This window comes from Myotis daubentonii, chromosome 11 (genome assembly GCF_963259705.1).
Source record: "Myotis daubentonii chromosome 11, mMyoDau2.1, whole genome shotgun sequence".
Classification (NCBI taxonomy): domain Eukaryota; kingdom Metazoa; phylum Chordata; class Mammalia; order Chiroptera; family Vespertilionidae; genus Myotis; species Myotis daubentonii.
Genome location: NC_081850.1, coordinates 15264448 through 15284581, shown reverse-complemented (window position 1 = coordinate 15284581; position 20134 = coordinate 15264448). Strand labels below are relative to the sequence as shown.

Genomic DNA, 20134 nt, shown 5'->3' with positions numbered 1-20134 from the left:
AGTGAGGGCTTTGCCTGCTCTTCTAACCTGTTCCATCAAGTGACAGGTCAGATGGACCTGAAAGAAGCACCAATCAAGACCAAGACCTCATCATTACCAGGAAGGCAGGAAGCCAGTGCTGTGGAGTGAAGCATGCAAGTGTTGATTCTCTTTGTGTGAGCCTTCCCAGCATAGCTCAAAGGTAGAGGTGTGACTGTCAGAGGATGGAGACATGACTTACTAGCCTCCTGCTCCAGATGTCACAGAATGACATCAAATGGTCACACCAAACAGTGAGATTGAAATGCCTCCATATCCAGGGCAAAATGTTTCTAAGACAAAAGAACATGAAAGGAAAATCTGGAGTCCAGATCCTGGAATGTGCCCTCCTTTTCCAAGGCCAAAGGTACCACTTCCATTTCCAGTGCAGAGAGATGAGAAGGCTGCTTCTCATTTTTGAGACCAAGCGAAGAAGATTCCAGTGGCAAGAGACTGCACTAGAAATTTCTCCCATGTCCAAAGTATCCAGGAATCCACTTATTGTTGAAAGCCACTCATTGTGGATCTGCTTCCAATAGGATTCTCTCCCCAGCTTATTTTGGGAATCCTCCCTTTATGAGTCATGCGATACATGCATGTCAATCAAAAAATGAGACATTTTAGAAATGGGTCAGGATCATTCTTCTTGCCTCCATCAAAAGAGCAAATAGGATGAGGTTATTAGCAGAGGGAAAAATGTAGCCCAGAAATGGGAAGAAACCCTAAAATATGATATTTAGAACGACTTCCTTTGGTCTCAGGTATGAGGCCAGCAACTCAGGTATAATCTGAGTGAGAAACTAGTCTCTGATATACTCTTTCTATCCTAACTATAAAGATGGGATATGCAAATTGACTGTCACTTCACATGCCTGACCCTGGAGCCAAGGCAGGAGGCAGTGCCCGACCCGGAGTGAAGGCGGGAAGCAACAGCCAGAGCGAAGGCCTGGGTCCTGGGTGCCAGAGGGAAACTGGTGCTGGCAGCCAGGGGAAGGAAGGCCTATTCTTGCATGAATCTTCATGCATTGGGACTCTAGTTTTATATAAAGGGATCAGAACTAGACCACAAGGTTGATGCACAATAAATCTAGGCATTCCAACAGATGACGAGAAATAGGTCCCTATATATTCAGAGTCAGGGCTGAAATTCCTCTGATGCCTGAATTGTCAGCAGAACTCATAGCAGCAGTAAGAGCTTATTCATATTCACCTGCTTTCCTCTTACAGGATCAATGCCAAATCTTTATATTTAAGTTAAATTAACTTGCTGATAATATTAAGGCCAATCTTAAATAGAAAAAAAAATGTTTTAAACAATCAGCAGCTCAAGGAGATGTGAGCCTTGCTGAACAACTGCCCTAGACACTCCTTGGAAGATGCTCAGAATGTGGGGCTGTGAAGAACTTCAGAATTCCTGGGAAAAGGCCTCAGCTGGCCAATGGCAGCCTCCAAGGGGAGATGTTGAAGTTCACAGGAGCTACAGGGAGGACAGGGAATGACTGCTTATATAATATTGCACAGCTCAGCACCTGGCATAGAAACAATTCCTGAGGAAAAAGGTGTGAGAGGTACCCCTCCTCTGCTCAGACTCCACTCCCTGATGGAGCTGCAGCACAACCAGAGAGAAGGCCTGGCCAGTTGGATTCCACTCAGGGATCTCTATGGAGTACCTATATAGGGGTGGGTTCTAGAACCAAGAGTATTCAACATGACTTTGGTGATATTCCAGGGAAGGACGAATTGTGGTAAATGTACTAAAGACAATGAGCTGAAACATCAAATAGCCAGATTTGTTCAAATCATAGGCTTGCATCTGAAGAAGAAGAAGAAGAAGAAGAGAGCAACAAAGATAACAGAGGCAAAAAACCAAAGGGAGAGCAATTCTCCAGCGGCGGCATGGCTCCTTGTAGGAGGAAGACATGTCCGTTCAGCTCAGACTATATTGGAACCTCAGGACCTTTCCAGGGTTGCGGGACAGAATTACCAAGCTGAGAATAAAAAGAGGGGATCAAAGGACCTCTTCAATATGAAAGAATTCAGGTTCTGGGCTTCTCTTTATATAATGGGGAATCTCCTCTGATACAGGAAACCAGATGGTAGTGAATGAATGTATGAATGAATGATGCTTCTTTCCCAAGCTCAAGACCTGGAATGACATAAGAGGGGGGAAGTAGACTGACTTCTAACAAGAGTTAGGCAGAACAGAAGGAAAAGAGAACCATTCCAGAAAGAAGACAGTTCCTCATGGAAGATCCCTTCTCAGCCAGCTCCCAGGATGAGGTTATTCCAGGAGACTCATGTTGGATCAGGCGAAGTTCTCCCAGCACTAAGGAGCATCTCAGTAAAGGAATAATAGTGGTTCAGCCACAGCCCCTTTTCAGATAATACTCTTGGGTGTGGTCTCCAAAGACCCATCTATTTAATAAAGACCACTATTTCTGTGGGCATTGACCAGGAAATAGACTTGAATTCAACAGTAAAGGCAAGTTCCCTCAAAGGACCAGCTAGGTTAGGGGTAAGATGGACCATCAGTGGGGACCTTTGACTCAGCAGGGTTTGGACTAGAAGGCATACAAATTTCTCAAGTTCCTTTTTTCCCATTGGTATCAAAATCAGGAGTGCCAATTGCATCACCTACGAGAGGAGAAACTGGAAAGCAATACCTAACTTAGGCCCACAGGAGAGTTTGGCCCCTGTTGACAACTATGATAGCTGGCGAGACAAAAATCAAGAACCAGACCCCTGGCATGGGCGTCAAACTATGACATGAGTCCTGGTCTTTTCTTGCAGACGGCACCTGACTTGGGATAGTGTTTCATTTGCAATAACCTTTGGTATCTAAAGGTCAAAAGCACATGGTACAAAATAAAAAAATCCTGCATCCCTCTTTTATCGAACCCTATCTTTTCTGAATATCTGTGACCTGACACAGGGAGCAAAGAAGGTTCAGAAATTCAATAGTGAATACAAGGTTATAATTAGAATCCTTACATGGGCACCACATTGGTCTATAAGATTGAGCACTCTCCCACTTTCGACATTTTTTCCCCCTCAAGACTACTAACATGTCTTTCTCCTGGGGAATTGTTGCACCCCATCCCTCCAGCCCAGGCCAGGTTATAGTTATAGACACACTAAGAAATTACACAGCCAAGCCCTTCTATTCTTCCACTTTTCTTCTTAGGTGACTCCATTCTTCTAAGAACCCTGGGCTATCCCATAACTGGGACAAGTGCAGAGGGACCAGCTAATGCATGGAGTTCCTATAGAACTTGTTCTGGAATCTTGCCCAACCCTAATGTGGAGATCCAGGCCACTGCAGCAGCTAAGCCCATGATTGAGCATCCCTGGGATGTCCCCGCTTATAATGGAGCCTCCATATTCTCATCTGAGACTCTGGCGGTGGAAAGGAATGTATTTCCTCCATTGGAAGAAGTTACAAGGAAGCAGATTTTAGTGTCATGTTTGAGGCGAGAATTTGTCATGGCTGGAGCTGTTCTACAAAAGATTAAAAAACCGGTGTCGGCTTGGCGATGGCGGTGGGTGGCGCCCTAAAGGAGGACACCTCACAGCGCATCTTCCCCAAAGAGTTTGAAGCAGTCGAGACATTTCTAACTTCAGAAGTTCACGGGCTTCTGGAGCATCGAAAGCAACAGAATGAGAGTGCAGGACGAACAGGAACTTTCATGAAGCCTTTAACCTACACAGCTCCTTTCAGCCGTTTCAGAAACAGAGAGACCATTGCCAGTGTCCGCAGCTTTTGAGAAGCTTGGGAGGTTGGAGTTGGCCTGTTTGGCCAACCTTTGTCCAGAGATGGCTGAGGAGTCCAAGGCCCTGACCCCAGGCCTGGAGGGGCGATTTGAAGATGAGGAACTGCAGCAGACCCTTGATAACACGCAGACCAAGCGCAGCTGTCAGCATGGATCTCCAGCATCACTCTGCTGCTGAGGGAGCCCCACCCCGGCAGGGCACCAGTGTCTCCCGGGACCTGAAATCCTATCACACAAGACACTGCGGCTTCTTTGGGTACAACAGCCCCGCTTGGTGCTGGTTTGAGCTGCAGCTTCAGACTTGGCTGTTAGATCATGATGACCACGGAGTCTTGGAGAGGCCTTGCTGTGGCTGCTTGTTGGCTTCCTGAGCCTTGGAGAGGGTGAAGTGGGGTGACGTGCATATAACCTATGCCACTGGCTGCCTCACACCATGGATTTTGGCCCTCGTGTTATTCTTAATTCCTAATATTTCATGTTTTGATTTCAATGGGTTTATAGTGTTTGAAGCTATACTAGAGCATATAAAACCGGTATGGTAAACAGCAGTCTTATCTAAATGCAAAAGGAAGAAGTGAACCTGTATCCTTGCTTGAAATTCTTGAAGGTAGGATGGTGGTGCTGATGACCATGGGAGCGCCCTGACCTTGTTGTGCTTCACGAGGAGGCAGGGAGGAGCTTGCCATGGGAAGCAGTTACGTCTGAGGACAACTGTGCTGAGTGCTGTGGAGCCCATAGCCGTGAGATAGCCGGTCCTTTGCCTTCCCTTTTTGTTGTATATTGTAAGTGACCCTGAAGTATTTATTTTGTCACTCCCAAATTAAGGTGTGTGTGTGTTTCCTTCGTGCCAGACATGAAGGTCTGAACACTGTGGAACCTCCTTGTATGTGGCATCTCATCCAATCCTCTGGCTTGGTTCTTGGCAACAGGTGTTATCTGATGGGGGTGATTTGGAAGGAGGGAGACTGCCCCTTCCTGAGTCACTACAGTGAAGTCCCTCAATCTGACACGAGTTGGGGGAAACATTTTAAGAGCTAAACATTCTAGCTTTGATTTTTACGAAGGGAAATATACCTGTTTTCTTCACAATTTGGGTTCTCCCCCACCCCTCACCCCCCTCGTCGGCTCTAAATGAATTCATGATCCAAAGAAGAGGTTGAGGAAAGAGCAAAGTTGGCTTTAAAGGTCAAGATAGTTTTATGTTAGCTGCTGACTAAGACAAAAATAAAGTATTTTTATTTGGGGGAAAAAGAGATTAAAAAAACAATGAAGAGAAGGTTGTGGGAAGGGACTCAAGCAAGATGGGTAACCAGCATTGGGATCGCCAGGAAAGGATTCCTGCATTAGGTTGCTGGCTTCTATCTCCAAAATCTGCATGGCTAACTCTCATGGGCATGGGCCATGTCTTATTCTCGGCTCCCAGTGCAGTTCTTCAAATGTTTTCATAAGTCTGTTCAATTGGGTGTCTAGTGGACAGGCTATTGGAAGTTGCTCATCACAGGACTGTTGTACCGAAAAGGGCCCAGCCATGTCATGCCTGAGCCTCACCCATGGACAGAAGCAGTTTTTAGGGAAAGGGCTCCAAAGAAGTTTCTGATTCTTGCAGCTTTGGTAGGAAATGGATTTCACCCAGAAATCCAAGGTCTCAAACTTGGAAGAAAAAAGAAGAAATACATTGTAATAGCACATGGACATTGGAAAGAGTGGGAGCAGAAAGTATAGGTGAAGAGGCCATTCACTTGGATGATTCTTAGTCTCTGGAAAAGGGCCCTGACCCATCAACATCTCTGTCTTCCCTGATTCCCAATGAGTGACAGTCCTCAAGGCATAACAAGGATTATTATTCTTCTATGAGGGATCAAACTTCTGGGTAAATGGGCCCTAGTTAAAACAACATTTGAGTGGCAGATAAGAGTCCCTTTTCCAGAGAGCAGGGTGTGATGGGAAAGAGAAGAGTGGGGACATAAAACTATGACCTGCCTGAAAAGGAAGAAAGCACAGAGAAGGGAAACTAAGAAGAGGGAAATCTGGGGGCTGGCAAGATATCTTTCTCAATTTCCCTTGGACAACCATCAAAATGTCACAAATTAGATCTTTTTCTTGCTTATGTTTTTAACAGGCATAATGAAACAAATATCACCAAATGGCAAAAAAATAAAAATAAAAAATTATTACCCTAAAAAGATATCTAATCAAAGTGTGTTTGCAAGAAGTTAATATTTTATTTACAGAATACCATGTTCAGCACAAGAGGACCCCATTCAGACACCTATAGGGCTTCTAATACACAAGACATCAGGTCTAATCTTCTTTGTCTTCAACCCCATTTCTTACTGTCCCTTGCTCTCTCTGGACCTCCCCCCTGAATTTTTACCTGTATCTCTTACCTTGCTGCTGAAGCAAAATAAATTTCCTCCCTTCCTTTTCCTTGCTACCCAAATTCTTTTTTTTTTTTTTAAATCCTCACCTGAGGATATTTTTTCCATTGATTTTTAGAGAGAGTGGAAGGGAGGAAGGGAGGGAAAGAAAGAGAGAGAAAAACATCATTGTGTCACATCGATTAGTTGACCCCTGCATGAGACCTGACCATGGCCAGGGACTAAACCTGCAACCCAGGTATGTGCCCTTGACCATGAATCAAACCCATGACCAAATCCATGGGCAAATGCTCTGACCACTGAACACACTGACCAGGGCTAGCCAAACTCTTTACTGCATTAAGTTCCTTTGAGGCCTTTTCCTCTCCCCAGAGCAACTTGGACTATCCCAAGTTCATATTCAATCGCCAATCCTCCGATTTCCTCAAGCACTACATAGATACCACCAAATTCAGCGCTCAGCTTAAAGAGGCAGACTCTTGCCCTTTCCTGAGGTCAAGGAGGCCTACCCACAGCAAAGAGCGGGGCTTGAGATGAGAATGGATGGTCCAGTCTTTTCTCATCCCGCTTAAGTTATGCTCTGAATCTGTTCAAATGCTCTGGCAGGTACTGAACCCACTGTTGTATTTCAGTGTGAGATATGGAAAAGATGACCAGCCCCTGGATGCATCCGGATGGGTGGTACCCAGAGCAGACATGTCCATTGCCTGCAGTAGCACATGCCCTTTTAAACATGGCTAAATCACAGTGGCTCTCTCAGAACCACATCGCCCCAAAACGGACCTGTGAGACCCGAGCTAGTGAATAAAGTCACGAGGTTCATTTCACCTGGTCATGGAAAAAAGCATGCTCAGAACCAAGGCTGGCTTTGGTCAACACATTCTTAGGCGCTGCTCTTTCTTATCAACACAATCCTGTGTCAGTAACTTTTTATCTAGTAAGTCATTCAGTGGATGCTAGGGGTGAGGAGAGTTAGGACATGCTTTACTCTACAGCACCCATTTCTTAGACCATTGATTTCCAAAACGGTGCTGGGAGGAGCTAGCTGGGAGGTTAGTCCACATTTAACTATCACATTATTGGAGTCCTGCAAACAACCAAAATAAAACTACTTCAATGTAATTCACAGGGAAACATCCATTGAAGTTTCTAATCCACAAAGTTAACCAAAGGCCATTGCTGTCCAGCTGCTGTGAGGTTATTTTTACAGGGAAAGTCTTTAAAAAAAATGCCACTACGCCCCCCTCCAACCTTCAAATGTCTACAAACAGATCCACCCTCTACCTTTGCCAGAGTGCCAACTACTTTGCTACTACTTTCTTTGCCCATATCCCAGCGGGCAAAAGTCTGCCTTGAACTCCACAACCGGGAAGCTCTAAGCTCTATCATTTGACTGCCCACCCCCAGGCAACAAACGTGGCCATTTTTCATCTGACCTCACCTCACTGTTTGGTGTGCATTTTTTAAAATAAATGATTTAAGTGCCCTCACACTCACGCCTCACAGAAATAACCGCACATGTATCTCGACCGAACATGGTGCTCGATTCCCACGCACAAGAGTCCCCAGAGCAGTAAACCTGCCCGGGTCCCCAGGAAGGCAAGTCAGCAGCGGGACCAAGTCACCTCCCTCTGCCGCACGAGTACCATTACCACCAACACAGCGGGGTGACCCAGCCTCTCAGTGATTGCCCTGAAAGCAGAAGGCAGAAGACCTGCGTTCAGAGGGCCTCAGGCGCAGCCCCTCCCTCCACCCCGAGATGCCCTCCTTGAGAACAAGCATGCACTCCGCATTTGCATCTGCATCTGCATCTGCACCAGGATGCAAGTGGCTGGGGAAAAACACAAACTGGTAATGTGCCGCGTCAGACACTCTCATCAGCTATTCTTCCAATGAAAAAAGGGGGTAGGAAATCCCAACTCAAAATTTGGAACGTAGCAAAGGAGCCTAAAGAAGGAGAGAGACACATTCATACCAATCCTCCCAGATCCAAGCAGCCATCCCACCCGTGGGCACTTTCGCATGAACGTGCGCATGCTGCAAACACATGTTGTCAATATCAGCAGTAGCTATAAATTAGCTTTTAGACTGATACAAAACCCACCCCTTTGCCCTAGATATCACAGTGAGTGGAGAACATACAAATAGAGCAATTAAATTGCCTCCCTTCTGCAATTCACTTTAAAATGCTCGTGAAGAAAATTAGAAAAAATATTCACTAAGGAAAAGCAGTTCCCAAAGGTCAGCTTCAAGGTAATATTCATATAACTATTATTCAACACAAATGTAAGGTTAGGGAGAGTGTCCAAATGTTGTGTTAAACTAAATCAATTCCATTCTCTCCACCTGCGAATAAAGTGCAGGACTGTAATATGAAAAAATTCCTCCCTTTTATAGGATAGCACGTTTTTTAAATCCTGTGCTTTTTTTTTTTTTTTTTGTAGACACATAGCATGTAATACCCAAAAGGAATCACTCTGCAGGTCTCTTCATCTGTTATCTGTCGACATTATTGGTATGCCCAGGGTCTAAAAAATACCTAGGATAACCCCTCCCGTTCACCTCCATCCACCCATACTACATTATCTTTCTAAATTCCTGTTTGTCTACTGAAATTTTATACATTCATGATGGCCATCACTTTTATTCTGACTTTGAGCTCACTAGGAGACCAAGAATGAAGGCCAGAAGAATATCACGGGGGAAAAGTGAACCATCTAAACAACAGGATATATGATTGGTTTATCACATCACTAGAGAATAAAAAGGCTCTCACCCCTACCCACCCTGTTTCTTTCTCTTTGTTTTACTTAGTCTGGACTTTTGGGGAGGAGGGGGGGGGGGGGCTAAAGGGTGATGCTTCTCCTTCTCACACCACACACACACACAGCATGCAATAAGAGCTCATACCCAAGAGGCAGCACAGAGCCCCATACACAAAAAGTGGAATTCCTGTCCAAGTTCAGGATCAGTCTTTGCTATATGTCTTACAGATCCAGAACCGAGAGTGAAACTAACTTGCAAAAGAGAGGCAAATGGGAAACTTGCTCTTACTCAGAAATAAGAATCAGTAAGTAGCAAGGTAGGTCTGTTAGAAAAGCTAGGATGTGGGGGCCAGACCAGCCCTGGGAGGAAAACACAATATAGGAATCACCCAGCAGCAGGCAATAGGCAGAGACATAACCCTAGCAAAGGCCCAGTGGTCAGGTTCAGGAAAAGAAGCCAGGAAGGGGCAGAACACTGCATCAGGAGAGACCAGCAGCCAAGGCGAGCATCTGGCAGCACGGGGTGAGCGCTCAGCTATGCGGCCTGAGGCCCAGAGTTGAGACTCCCACATCCCTAGACGGTGAGAAGATCCTGGCAGATCATTCAGAAATGGGGAACCTGACTGTTACACACAAATAAGGGAACAAGACGATTACTGGAATGTGGACACGAGGCCTGGGTTAATGGACAGTAGCCGACTTGAGGCTGAGCTGTTAACTTTGAACTCCAGGCTTAATGCCTAAGCCTGAAGGGCAATGACAGGGGTACTAAAATAGTAACTGCATAATTAACAGCACTGGCCACCAAGAAATGCCCACGGTATCCCAATACCTAGGATAATCCCTCCCATTCACCTCCATCCACCTAGAATCTTTATATGCAACAAATATTTATTGAGGGCTTGCTCTGTACTAACTGTGCTGGTGCTGGATATTCAATCCTAAATAAGACACAAATCTGAGTCTCAAGGTATTGACAGGAGAGGGGTTGGGGACTCCTTGGTTCCTGTTGTGCCTCTGATGTGACCTTCATAACACTAGCCCTCCTTACTGTATCCACTGCTTGAGAGGTGGGACATTTTAGGGCTGGTGGTAGTTTAGGAAGGAGGAAAGGAGTCTCTATGCCAGACCCTAATCTCAGCTCCTTTTTTTTTTAACAGCACCTTTGAGAAATAAGGGGGTGACAACTAACCCCGAAACAAAGGCAGCCATCACCTACTCTCCATCATTATTGGTTGGGGGGCAATCCCAGGTCTTGCCAGAATGAGGCACAAAACCTAACTGGTCTCCCAGGTGGAAGGGCTCAGTTGGCTATAAAGTAACTAATTGCTCCATGAAGATTAGTAGGCTCAAAAGACTGACCAGGACTAGGGCAAGAAGGCAGAGTGAGCCACGAGATCATCATCCTGAGAAGGATGGCTTCAAAGAGGACGGCTGAGAGGCCAGGAGAGTTCAAAGCAAAAAGCAAGACCAGCTTCGTTAGAAAGGCAAGGGCAGTTGGCCTCTCTCTCCATGTGGAACCTCTTTAGCGCTAAAAATTCTAAGACAACTGCAGTAAGGCCCCCCAGCAAAGAGCCCATCTCAGCCAAAACCCGCCTTCACTGCTGTGTCTGAGCTGGGAAACTGCTCTCTGGGCATGTTAATGGCTTGTGTGCTGTGGGAGCTAATCAACGGGGCCTCCCGCAGGCGTAGGGCTGAAAAACACACTTCCCACAGAGTATGCTCCCAACTTGGCTCTTGAAAACTCAGAGAAAAACAGAGTTGAACACCAAGAGTAAATTTGATGGCTTCTAGCTGGAATCCCAGAGCAGTGATGCTACAAAGGGAGCATCTGGGGTTAGATTGGGGGTGGGGCAAGGGGGGAGGAAGTAGAACATTCATTTTCCCTCATCCCGACAGTGGTTCACAAAAGCAGAAATTCAAAATAATGTCCCAATCAACGATAATTACTTTTCATTGTGTGCACATATATGTGTAGTATAAAAAGTTAATACATTTGCTAGTCTTTCCTTGGTTCTTTGCCCATAAGTTTAAAAAGGCGATGTGAACACCCCAAAATTTTTTAAATATATTTTTATTGATTTCAGAGAGGAAGGGAGAGGGAGAAAGAGATAGAAACATCAATGATGAGAAAGAATCATTGATCGGCTGCCTCCTGCAGGCCCCACACTGGGGATCAAGCCCCCAACCCAGACATGTGCCCTGACTGGGAATTGAACCCTGACCTCTTGGTTCATAGGTCGATGCTCACCCACTAAGCCATGCTGGCCAAGCAAACCAAAAAAGTTTTAATGAATATTTACTAAAATGTAATTTTCTGTTCTTTGCATGTTTTTTTTTTCTTCTCTAATACTTTTCAAAATGATCCTGCTTGTCTTTATGACAGTGATTTGTGATTGATAAGCATTTTCGGGCAATGGTTCTAAGTGTCTCGTTTTATTGTTTGCCATCACCCTTTCAATAGCGTGCTTTTGGCCACAAAGGAATTTATTAGCCAGGAAAAAATGTTCTCTTTGTAAATACGTACAAACCCCTCCCAGTCTGTTTTACGTTTCTGGCTTCCTAAACTTAGGGGTGAACATTTTCTGAAGGGTAAAGCTATCATTAAAAAGGAAAGCCGTGCTAAGACACAGATCTGGCTCCTGTGCTCCAAGACTTGCCACAAGAATGCGCTCAGGATCCAGGTTCAATTGCAGATCTGAAGGGAAGGAATGCTGCACCCCCAGGAGCGTTCTCCTCTCTGCCCTCCATGCAGAAGGAAGACTGCTCCTTCGCAGTGCTTAGCACCTCCCTCTCCTCTGCAGAATCATGGGGTTTATGTCCAGGGCACTAATGGCACCATGACTTTAAGGGAAGGTTGTTTCCCATGAGAAAGACTGTGAAATCTTTCCACAGATCAATTTCTTCATCCTTCACAGCACTATTGATTCATTTCTGTCTCAGGGCCTTTGCTAGTTGCTGCTATGATATGGTATGCCCTCTGCACTGGTCTCCTGCTGATCAAATTCTTTTTCCACCAAGGCCCAGCTTAAGATCTACCTTCTCCCCCCCCCCCCAAATTCTTTTGGTCCTTATAAATCTGCCCCCCTCCTTGCCCTGCACCTTCAAACTTGCTCAACTCTCTCTTTCACGGTAGAGCTGGTATCTCGTGACATAGTATTCAATGCAGAAAAGTGGTACAAGCACACAAGACAGATTCAGTAAGAAGGCCTCACATCCCGGGATAATCGAGGTGGCACAGTGCAGCTGAGTTCCTGTGGTTCTGGGGAAAACAGACCTGTTGGGACTGCATCTTGCTCTGACACTTACTAGCTATGTCGCCTTAGGCACATTACTTTTCCACCCAGTTTCACACTCAAAAATTTCAGGGACCTGGTAAATTGGTTTAGGTGACAGCTGCTTTTCTAAACTGCTGGAGTTAGGAAGGCGAGGAAGATAAAGCTCTGCTTTGAGAAAGCTCAGACTGTAGGTAAGTTATTTGCCATAGCTTCAGGCTACCTGACATTTAGAGACTAGTAAGCCGGAAACATTGGGGGAGAAACTGGAGTCTGGAGCAAATCCAGAATTGCAGACATGTGCTAAAGGCTGGAAAAGAGCACAGAGGTAGGAATAGAGGTAGAAATTTGAGAGATTCCAAGTGCAGTAAACTTATAAGCCTTGGTTCATTTCAGATTTAAGAGGATACGAGGATTGATGAAAATCTTGAATCCAATATCTAGGCAAGGAGACAGGTGCACTGATAGAAAGGGGGTAAGTGGGGAAGAGTTGGTTTGGGTGGCGGGAGACATCACCCTACACAGACTACAGGTGTGTGTCTCGCATAGATGACTGATGCCAATCTCAAAGTCTAGCAGCATCTTCTTTCACAACCCCACTGAGTCCTCTTCCTTCATCTACTCTCGTCCCTCCTGATTTATCCCTAGGAAGTTCAGTGGAGAATTGAACAGTCAACAACGTTTCCTAGAGAGTGACTTTTGCATAGGATAGCCCAATTTTCCCTTGACCATTTCTCCAAGATTAAAAATATCTAACTGCCCCCCGAAGCTGCACAGGCAAAGCAAGGCAGCCTGGTCCGTTACCATTGGAGGGCGTGCTTCCACATTCTGAGCCAGTAACTGCCACCTACAAACTGCCTTCTCTGAAACCCCCAGCTCTGCCCCCCTCCCCAACACTGAGCATGCTCACTACAGATTAAGAAAGTGGTTCCTTAAATAGTCCCTAATTTATAGAGATTAAAAAAAAATTAAGCATGTATTTGCTTTGATCCACCAAGGAAGCAGTCGGAAGTACACATCAATACATGGCTACAAAAATATCTATTGAGGCAGCCCTTTATATTGCAAAAACAAAATGCAAAAATGCAAGGACATTCTGAATGCAAATCAACAGGAGAGCATTAAATAATTGCCACATATCCACAAGATGGAATATTACATATAGATATCTAAAATGTAAAAGTAGGGGGTGGGGGGGCAAAAGGGGGAAAAGATAGACATCTGAAATACTTTAAACAATACAGATTTTAAAAATCAGCAAAAAATAAATATAATCATGAGTATACAAAAATAATAAAACAAACTGTAAAGGCATTTTAATGGCATGGAGAAATACTTGAAATACATATTAATACATAAAAAATAACAGAACTACCTATAATGTTTGTCCTCAATTTTGTAATGTCCATACACATACATATATACAACATGTATGCATTATACATAATCAAACACATACACATAAATAATCAACAAAAAATAACCTGTGAGGTTGTAATTATTATCTCTAGATGGAGGAATTATAGATCCTTTTCATTTTCTTCTTTGTACTTTTCTGCATTTTCCAGTTATCTTTGAAATCTTTGGTAATCAGGAAAAATTTCTCAAAATAAAGAGAAATGTGTCACAAAATAGGCCACGTCTCAGAAGGACAACACTGCAGGGACGGCATGCATGCCATGGAGCACTTATTTCTTCAGCACTTAGTGGGATGTTTTTTCTTGCTTGAAACTTGAGATGATCAGTGTCTTTATCTCTTACCACAAGATGCCTGAGAGCTTGGATTTCCCGGTTTTTCTTACAGGCTGAGATCGTCTCTCAATAAAACCTATATTCTTCCATGCCTAGGCAATGGATGGGCACAGAAATCCACTAGGTATTTGGATATAATCATTTCTCTTTCCTTTATGCTCACTGAATTAACTTTTGCCAAAAGACAAATGATCTGACTGATTGCTTAGTATTTTATTCTTTGGATTAATTAGGGATTCTATGGTAATAGACTGGAAATAAATTCTCTTCCCATTGAGCTAAATTAACTTTGCTTTTGCGATCTGGCATAGCCTCAGCAATTATCTGAAAGGGAAATTGTATATATGAGATAATGCATCACATGCAGAAAACTGTAGCTGATCCAACCAGGATGTCATGGATTGATTCCAGGTCAGAGCACATGCCCGGGTTGCTGGCTCAATCCCCAATGTGGGTTGTGCAAGAGGCAGCTGATCAATGATTCTCTCTCATCATTGGTATTTCTATTTCTCTCCCCCTCTCCCTTCCTCTTTGAAATCAATAAAAATATATCTAAAAATAAATAAATAGGCCTCATTACCAACATTTGTAATGAACCCCCCACAGTCTTTGACTAATGTTTGCCATTTTTGCCCATAGGAGATGGAGAGGGAAGGCAGTTACCTTGCCAACAAGTGTTTTTGTGGAGGAATCTATTTTTGTAGTAAGACCATTCATTGGCCAAATCTTGTTGTTTTGTGTTTAGCAGACCTATGTACCACTGTGTGCCTCTCTTCTTTGCAACATAACTTACACCTGGTGATGGGAAGTACTCTCTTAAACACCCCCTTTTCAAAGGTACTCTTACCTCTCTCCTTCACACCTTATTTTTGCATAGCAGGTGAAGATTCATCAAAGCCTTTTCTATAAAGGTCCTGATGTGATCTTTGTGAGAACGCTGTATTGTATGACAGGTTGAGAAACTGCGTTTGGAAACTAAGTTACTTGCCCAGGTACTTCTGCTAGTAAGGGGTGTTTCTCAGTTGAAAACATCAGTTTTCTAACTTGTGACTTAGTGTTCAATGTTCAGTAACCTTATAATAGCATAATTTTGTCTTGATACTGAGTTTTAAGACAATTTTTCTCATCTGTGTGCATTTAACCACTTCTTCACAGCCTCTCAATAATGTGTATGTATGTTGTGTATCATCATTCTTAATTGATTCTAATAAATATCATTTTTGGATGCTGATGGCACTGCCAAGGACAAGCCAGCATGTAGACATTCAACTCAGAACGCCCTCTGAGTAGGATGGTACTTCATTCACCAGAACTCTAGATAAACTAGACAACTTGCTCTCCCAGTCCTCGGTTTCTTCTCTCAGCTCCGATTCTGGTATGTTCCTTCCTGAAATAGTGTGACCTCTAATAGAAGTTACCTTACTGTCTTTTAACACTGTTATTTGTAGATCTGTATTACTCTCCCTCCCCCTCTACTCACTCACCCTGTCTTCTGCCCACATTCTACTACATGCACCATACACACATAAATAGCCTAGACTACAATTTCCCTTCAAGGAGATAGTGCCTTATACATCTTGCAATATCACCCTTGTTGCCAGCAGGTATCTTAATTGATTGCTGCATTAAACTGGTCAGTATATTTTTTAATTAATTATTTGAGTATCTACTAGAAAGTATGGCTATCCTATATAATAAGAGAGGGGTATGCTAATTAGCCCAGATATGCTAATTAGTCATGACCAGTATGCAAATTGACCATCACTCCAACACACAAGATGGCCACCCCCATGTGGCCACAAGATGGCCTCCACAAGATGGCCTGCAAGGGAGGGCAGTTATGGGCAATCAGGCCAGTTAGGGGTGACCAGGCCAGCAGGGGAGGGCAGTTGGGGGCAACCAGGCCTGCAGGGGTGGGCAGTTGGGGGCAACCAGGCCTGCAGGGGAGGGCAGTTAGAGGTGACTGGGCTGGCAGGGGAGGGTAGTTGGAGGTGACCGGGCCGGCAGGGGAGGGCAGTTGGGGATGATCAGGCCAGCAGGGGAGGGCAGTTAGGGATGACTGGGCTGGCAGGGGAGGGCAGTTGGGGGTCATCGGGCCGGCAGGGGCGTGGTTAGGGGTGATCAGGCTGGCAGGCAGAAGTGGTTAGGGGAAATCAGGCAGGCAGGCAGGCAAGTGGTTGGGAGCCAGCAGTCCTGGATTGTGAGAGGGGTCCCAGGTTGGAGAGGGTGCAGGCTGGGCTGAGGGACACCCCCCCCCCGCCCCCCAGTGCACAAATTTCAGGCACTGAGCCTCTAGTGTAATTATAATTGTATATTTTATGATCCACTCTTCTCCCACCCACCTCTTCTCATTTTTCTTGCATCATAAGCCTTTTCATTAATTTTAATAGCTTTCAGCAAATAACATCATATTTTATTTTATGGGGCAGTCATCATGAGATCTCTAAGTTGTCTCAGACTTCAAGATTTGAATTCATCTGGGAAAAGTTTGAAGTCACTATTTATTTATTCTATGTTCCCATTTAACTTCTCTAGGCAGAATACTCTCTACTCTTTAAAAAATGTATTGACTTCTAAAGGATAAGAATTTCATTTTCTTAGGTCAACTAGCCCAATTCAATATTCTGTGTTGCTATGTTGTTATTAAATGAAAAAATTGGAAGAAAACCTAATTTTGTTATATAACGTTGTCACATGAGCCTGGTTACAAAATATTGTTTATCATGTTCTCCTAACCATGTTTTCAAGATTATTTTTAAATAGGTTGGCAATATTTAGTTGTGTTAGTAAGACACGCTATCTGGATTATTTCCTTTATTAACTGTAGATAGATCTGGTAATTAAGGCACTTTAGAAGGTGAATATCACATCTAAAGTTGTGTTGCAGGACTAGGGAAACAATCTATTTGCTATAGGGCCCCATATTTTTGACATCACCATATAAGGTTGGTTCAGGACCACTTTAAGAGACAGCTAGTGCCCTAACCTGTTTGGCTCAGTAGAGCATCGGCCTGTGGGCTGAAGGGTCCCAGGTTCGATTCCGGTCAAGGGCATGTACCTTGGTTGCGGGCACAACCCCAGTAGGGAGTGTGCAGGAGGTGGCTGATTGATGTTTCTCTCTCATCGATGTTTCTAACTCTCTTTCCCTCTCCCTTACTCTCTGGAAAAAAATCAATAAAGTATATTTTTTTTAAAAGAGAGAGACAGCTAGTACTAGTATGTGTGCCTTCCCAAAACACATATGCTCACCCACTCTCTAGGTAGTGAGATTCTTTTATAAAATATGGCTAAGGCACTTAATGCAAACTTTAAACTATTTAGACTACAATTTTCATTAATTACTGCCTCCAACACAGAGTGCTGCTGGGAAATTAAAACCTAAAAGCCATGCTTTCTTTGCCTTGTATTTATTGAGCAAGAAAAAAAGGAGCAATAAGAGATACACTAAGGAAAAGTTCCCCGTTCATAATATATTAAAGGCATTATTTTAAATGTGCTGCTTTGTTCCTCATGGGCCAGCTCTTCCCCGGAACACAGAATAAGCAGAGCCTACACGCCCACAGATGTTCCCTGGCTCCCACGGGCAGTCCTCCACATTTCTAGGTCTGCTCTCCCACAGCCGCTCTTTTAAAATAGCTGAAGTCATTAGGCATTATGAGAGGAAGCCATGTCACATTGAGACAACTAAGTTTATGACTTCCAAAAATAAAATAAGGGTAAACGTGTTGGCAAAGGGAAAAGCATTATTTCGAGTAAGAGTTTGCAAAGGTTCTTGCCTGAAAGCTATAAACTCTAATTATGTTCTGATTTGCACCTAGAAAAATCCATCTTTTCCCCCGTGTTCCACTTATACTCTAAAACAGAAGGATTACATAGATGGAATAAATGCTGAGATCTATGCGTTGAAGGCGTTATATAATTAACAGCACTTGAGAAAGTACATATATACACAAACCCTCTCCAAAGCTACTCATCTTCCCCTGAGTCCCTGGGCCCCCCTGTGCCCAGCTGACTTTTGCATCTTTAAGTAGCAGCTCACATCTTCTAAACAACTGTCTAGTTGTCCTCTGAGCCAGATGTCTTAAAATCCCATGACTGGTGTTATTTTTTTTGTCCCTGAGGAAAAGAACCATGCTGCATATTACTTCAAACTTTTACACCATCTTTGAGCCCTGATTTTTTTTTGTAACAGGATCTCCAAGTTTCTTTGCTCTTTGCCCAATTACAACTTTTCCCTTGCTTCAAGATCTTTTCCAACCCTGCAGAGGAACCTGCCTCCTTCGGTTTTTTATTCACTTGTTGGTAAATATGGTCTTTTGTTCAATCTCCCTTCACAGTTCCTTGTGAAGAAATGTACACAGAACCCAGACAAGCTCCTTTCTTTACAGATCATGAAGTAGCACTATACAAATGATTTGAGAACCTGAACGTTTTAGATTCAGTCACAGTTCCATAGCATAGTCAAACTGAATAGCCTTTCGTAACCTCAATGTTCTCATCTGTACAATGGAGGTGCCAACAAGTACTTCATAGTGCTGATGCGAAGATTCAACAAGATTACACCGATAAAGACTTCAGTGCACTTCCTGGACTCTCATTAGGTGCCCCCCTCTTAAGCCTTCTTTTGCCCTCATTAAGTTCTTAATTAAATTTCATTATTTCTTCTGACTACAGACTTCAGGAGTTAAGCCACTCATGCTTCCTGTCACTCTTTGGAAATTCCCTGGAAAGTACTGCCTCTCCTATTTTCATCTCATTTATACATTTCATGCAGATTATAAATCTATTCTAAATGCTGGTTAAGACTCAGTATCTTGCTCATTCCCTCCTAGGGAAACCATAGAAAACAGCAAGAAAACACAACCATGGTTTCTGAGGGTTAAGTACTCTCTTCTTTTTCTTTTTTTCTCAAAGTTTGGTCAAGCACAAACATTTCAAACTTCCAACTTGAATTCAGCACTTTTCCCATGCAGGGCAATCAGTATATAACAATACCAATTTGGCATACCCTTGCACAATGTGATATTCAATATAAAAGTAGGTGATAAGAAGCAAAGAATCAAAAATTGTAATAAAGTAGAAGAAGGGGAAAATTCTAATGGAGTTCAGGGCCAAAATTGAGCTGTCCAAATCTATTGTTTATACATGGGCTTAATTTCACCAGAACTGCTTGCTCAGCTTAACATAAATTCCGAAGAAAAAAAGTCACTTTCTATGAAGAAATATGAACTGCAATTCATAGATACAGCAAGAAAAAAAGTTCTTCCCTCATTGATCTACGTGAGCAAAATCACTTCACTAATGTACTTTCAGAATCACAGTTTCTACTTTGTGACAGTTTTTGATGGAGATCACAAAAACTGTAAGGTCTCTTTTGTAGCTGAAGAGAATGAGCAATTTGTTCTTCATTTTGGCAGAGGGATGACGCCTGAGTCACTAGTGTCTCCAAAGATGGGATACTGTTGGGTTTGGAAGTTTGTCCCTGAACAATGGACCTCTTAGATTGAGCCCATATATTCAGAGATCTCTCCAAAGAAAGCAGGGAGAGTGCAGACTCTTTCTGATGAGTGCCATCTATCACACTACATTAGATCTTGGAGTTCTCGGTTCAGGGAATACATATGTATGCCAATAAGGCAGGGCATTCAAAAGGAATGCTAGATATTATCCTCTCCACACTCTGCCCTCCACTTATCCACCTACCTTCTTTGACAGTCCTAACTTTATTTATTTTTTTTTAAATTAAATCTTTATTGTTCAGATTATTACATTTGTTCCTCTTTTTTTTCCCCCCCATAACTCCCCTCCTCCCAGTTCCCGCCCCACCCTCCGCCCTCACTCCCCACCCACTGCCCTCATCCATAGGTGCACGATTTTTATCCAGTCTCTTCCTACATCTCCCACACCCCTTTCCCCCCCAAGAATAGTCAGTCCATTCCCTTTCTATGTCCCTGATTCTATTATAATCAACAGTTCATTCTGTTCATCAGATTATTTATTCACTTGATTCTTAGATTCACTTGTTGATAGATGCATATTTGTTGTTCATAATTTGTATCTTTACCTTTTTCTTCCTCTTCCTCTTCTTAAAGGATACCTTTCAGCATTTCATATAATCCTGGTTTGGTGGTGATGAACTCCTTTAGCTTTTCCTTATCTGTGAAGCTCTTTATCTG

At 43.5% G+C, this 20134-nt stretch overlaps 1 pseudogene; it reads left to right on the top strand.

The window, feature by feature from the left end:
- The first annotated feature begins 3551 nt into the window (after positions 1-3551).
- Positions 3552-3966, top strand: LOC132212685 (DNA-directed RNA polymerase II subunit RPB4-like; annotated as a pseudogene).
- The last annotated feature ends 16168 nt before the right edge of the window (positions 3967-20134 follow it).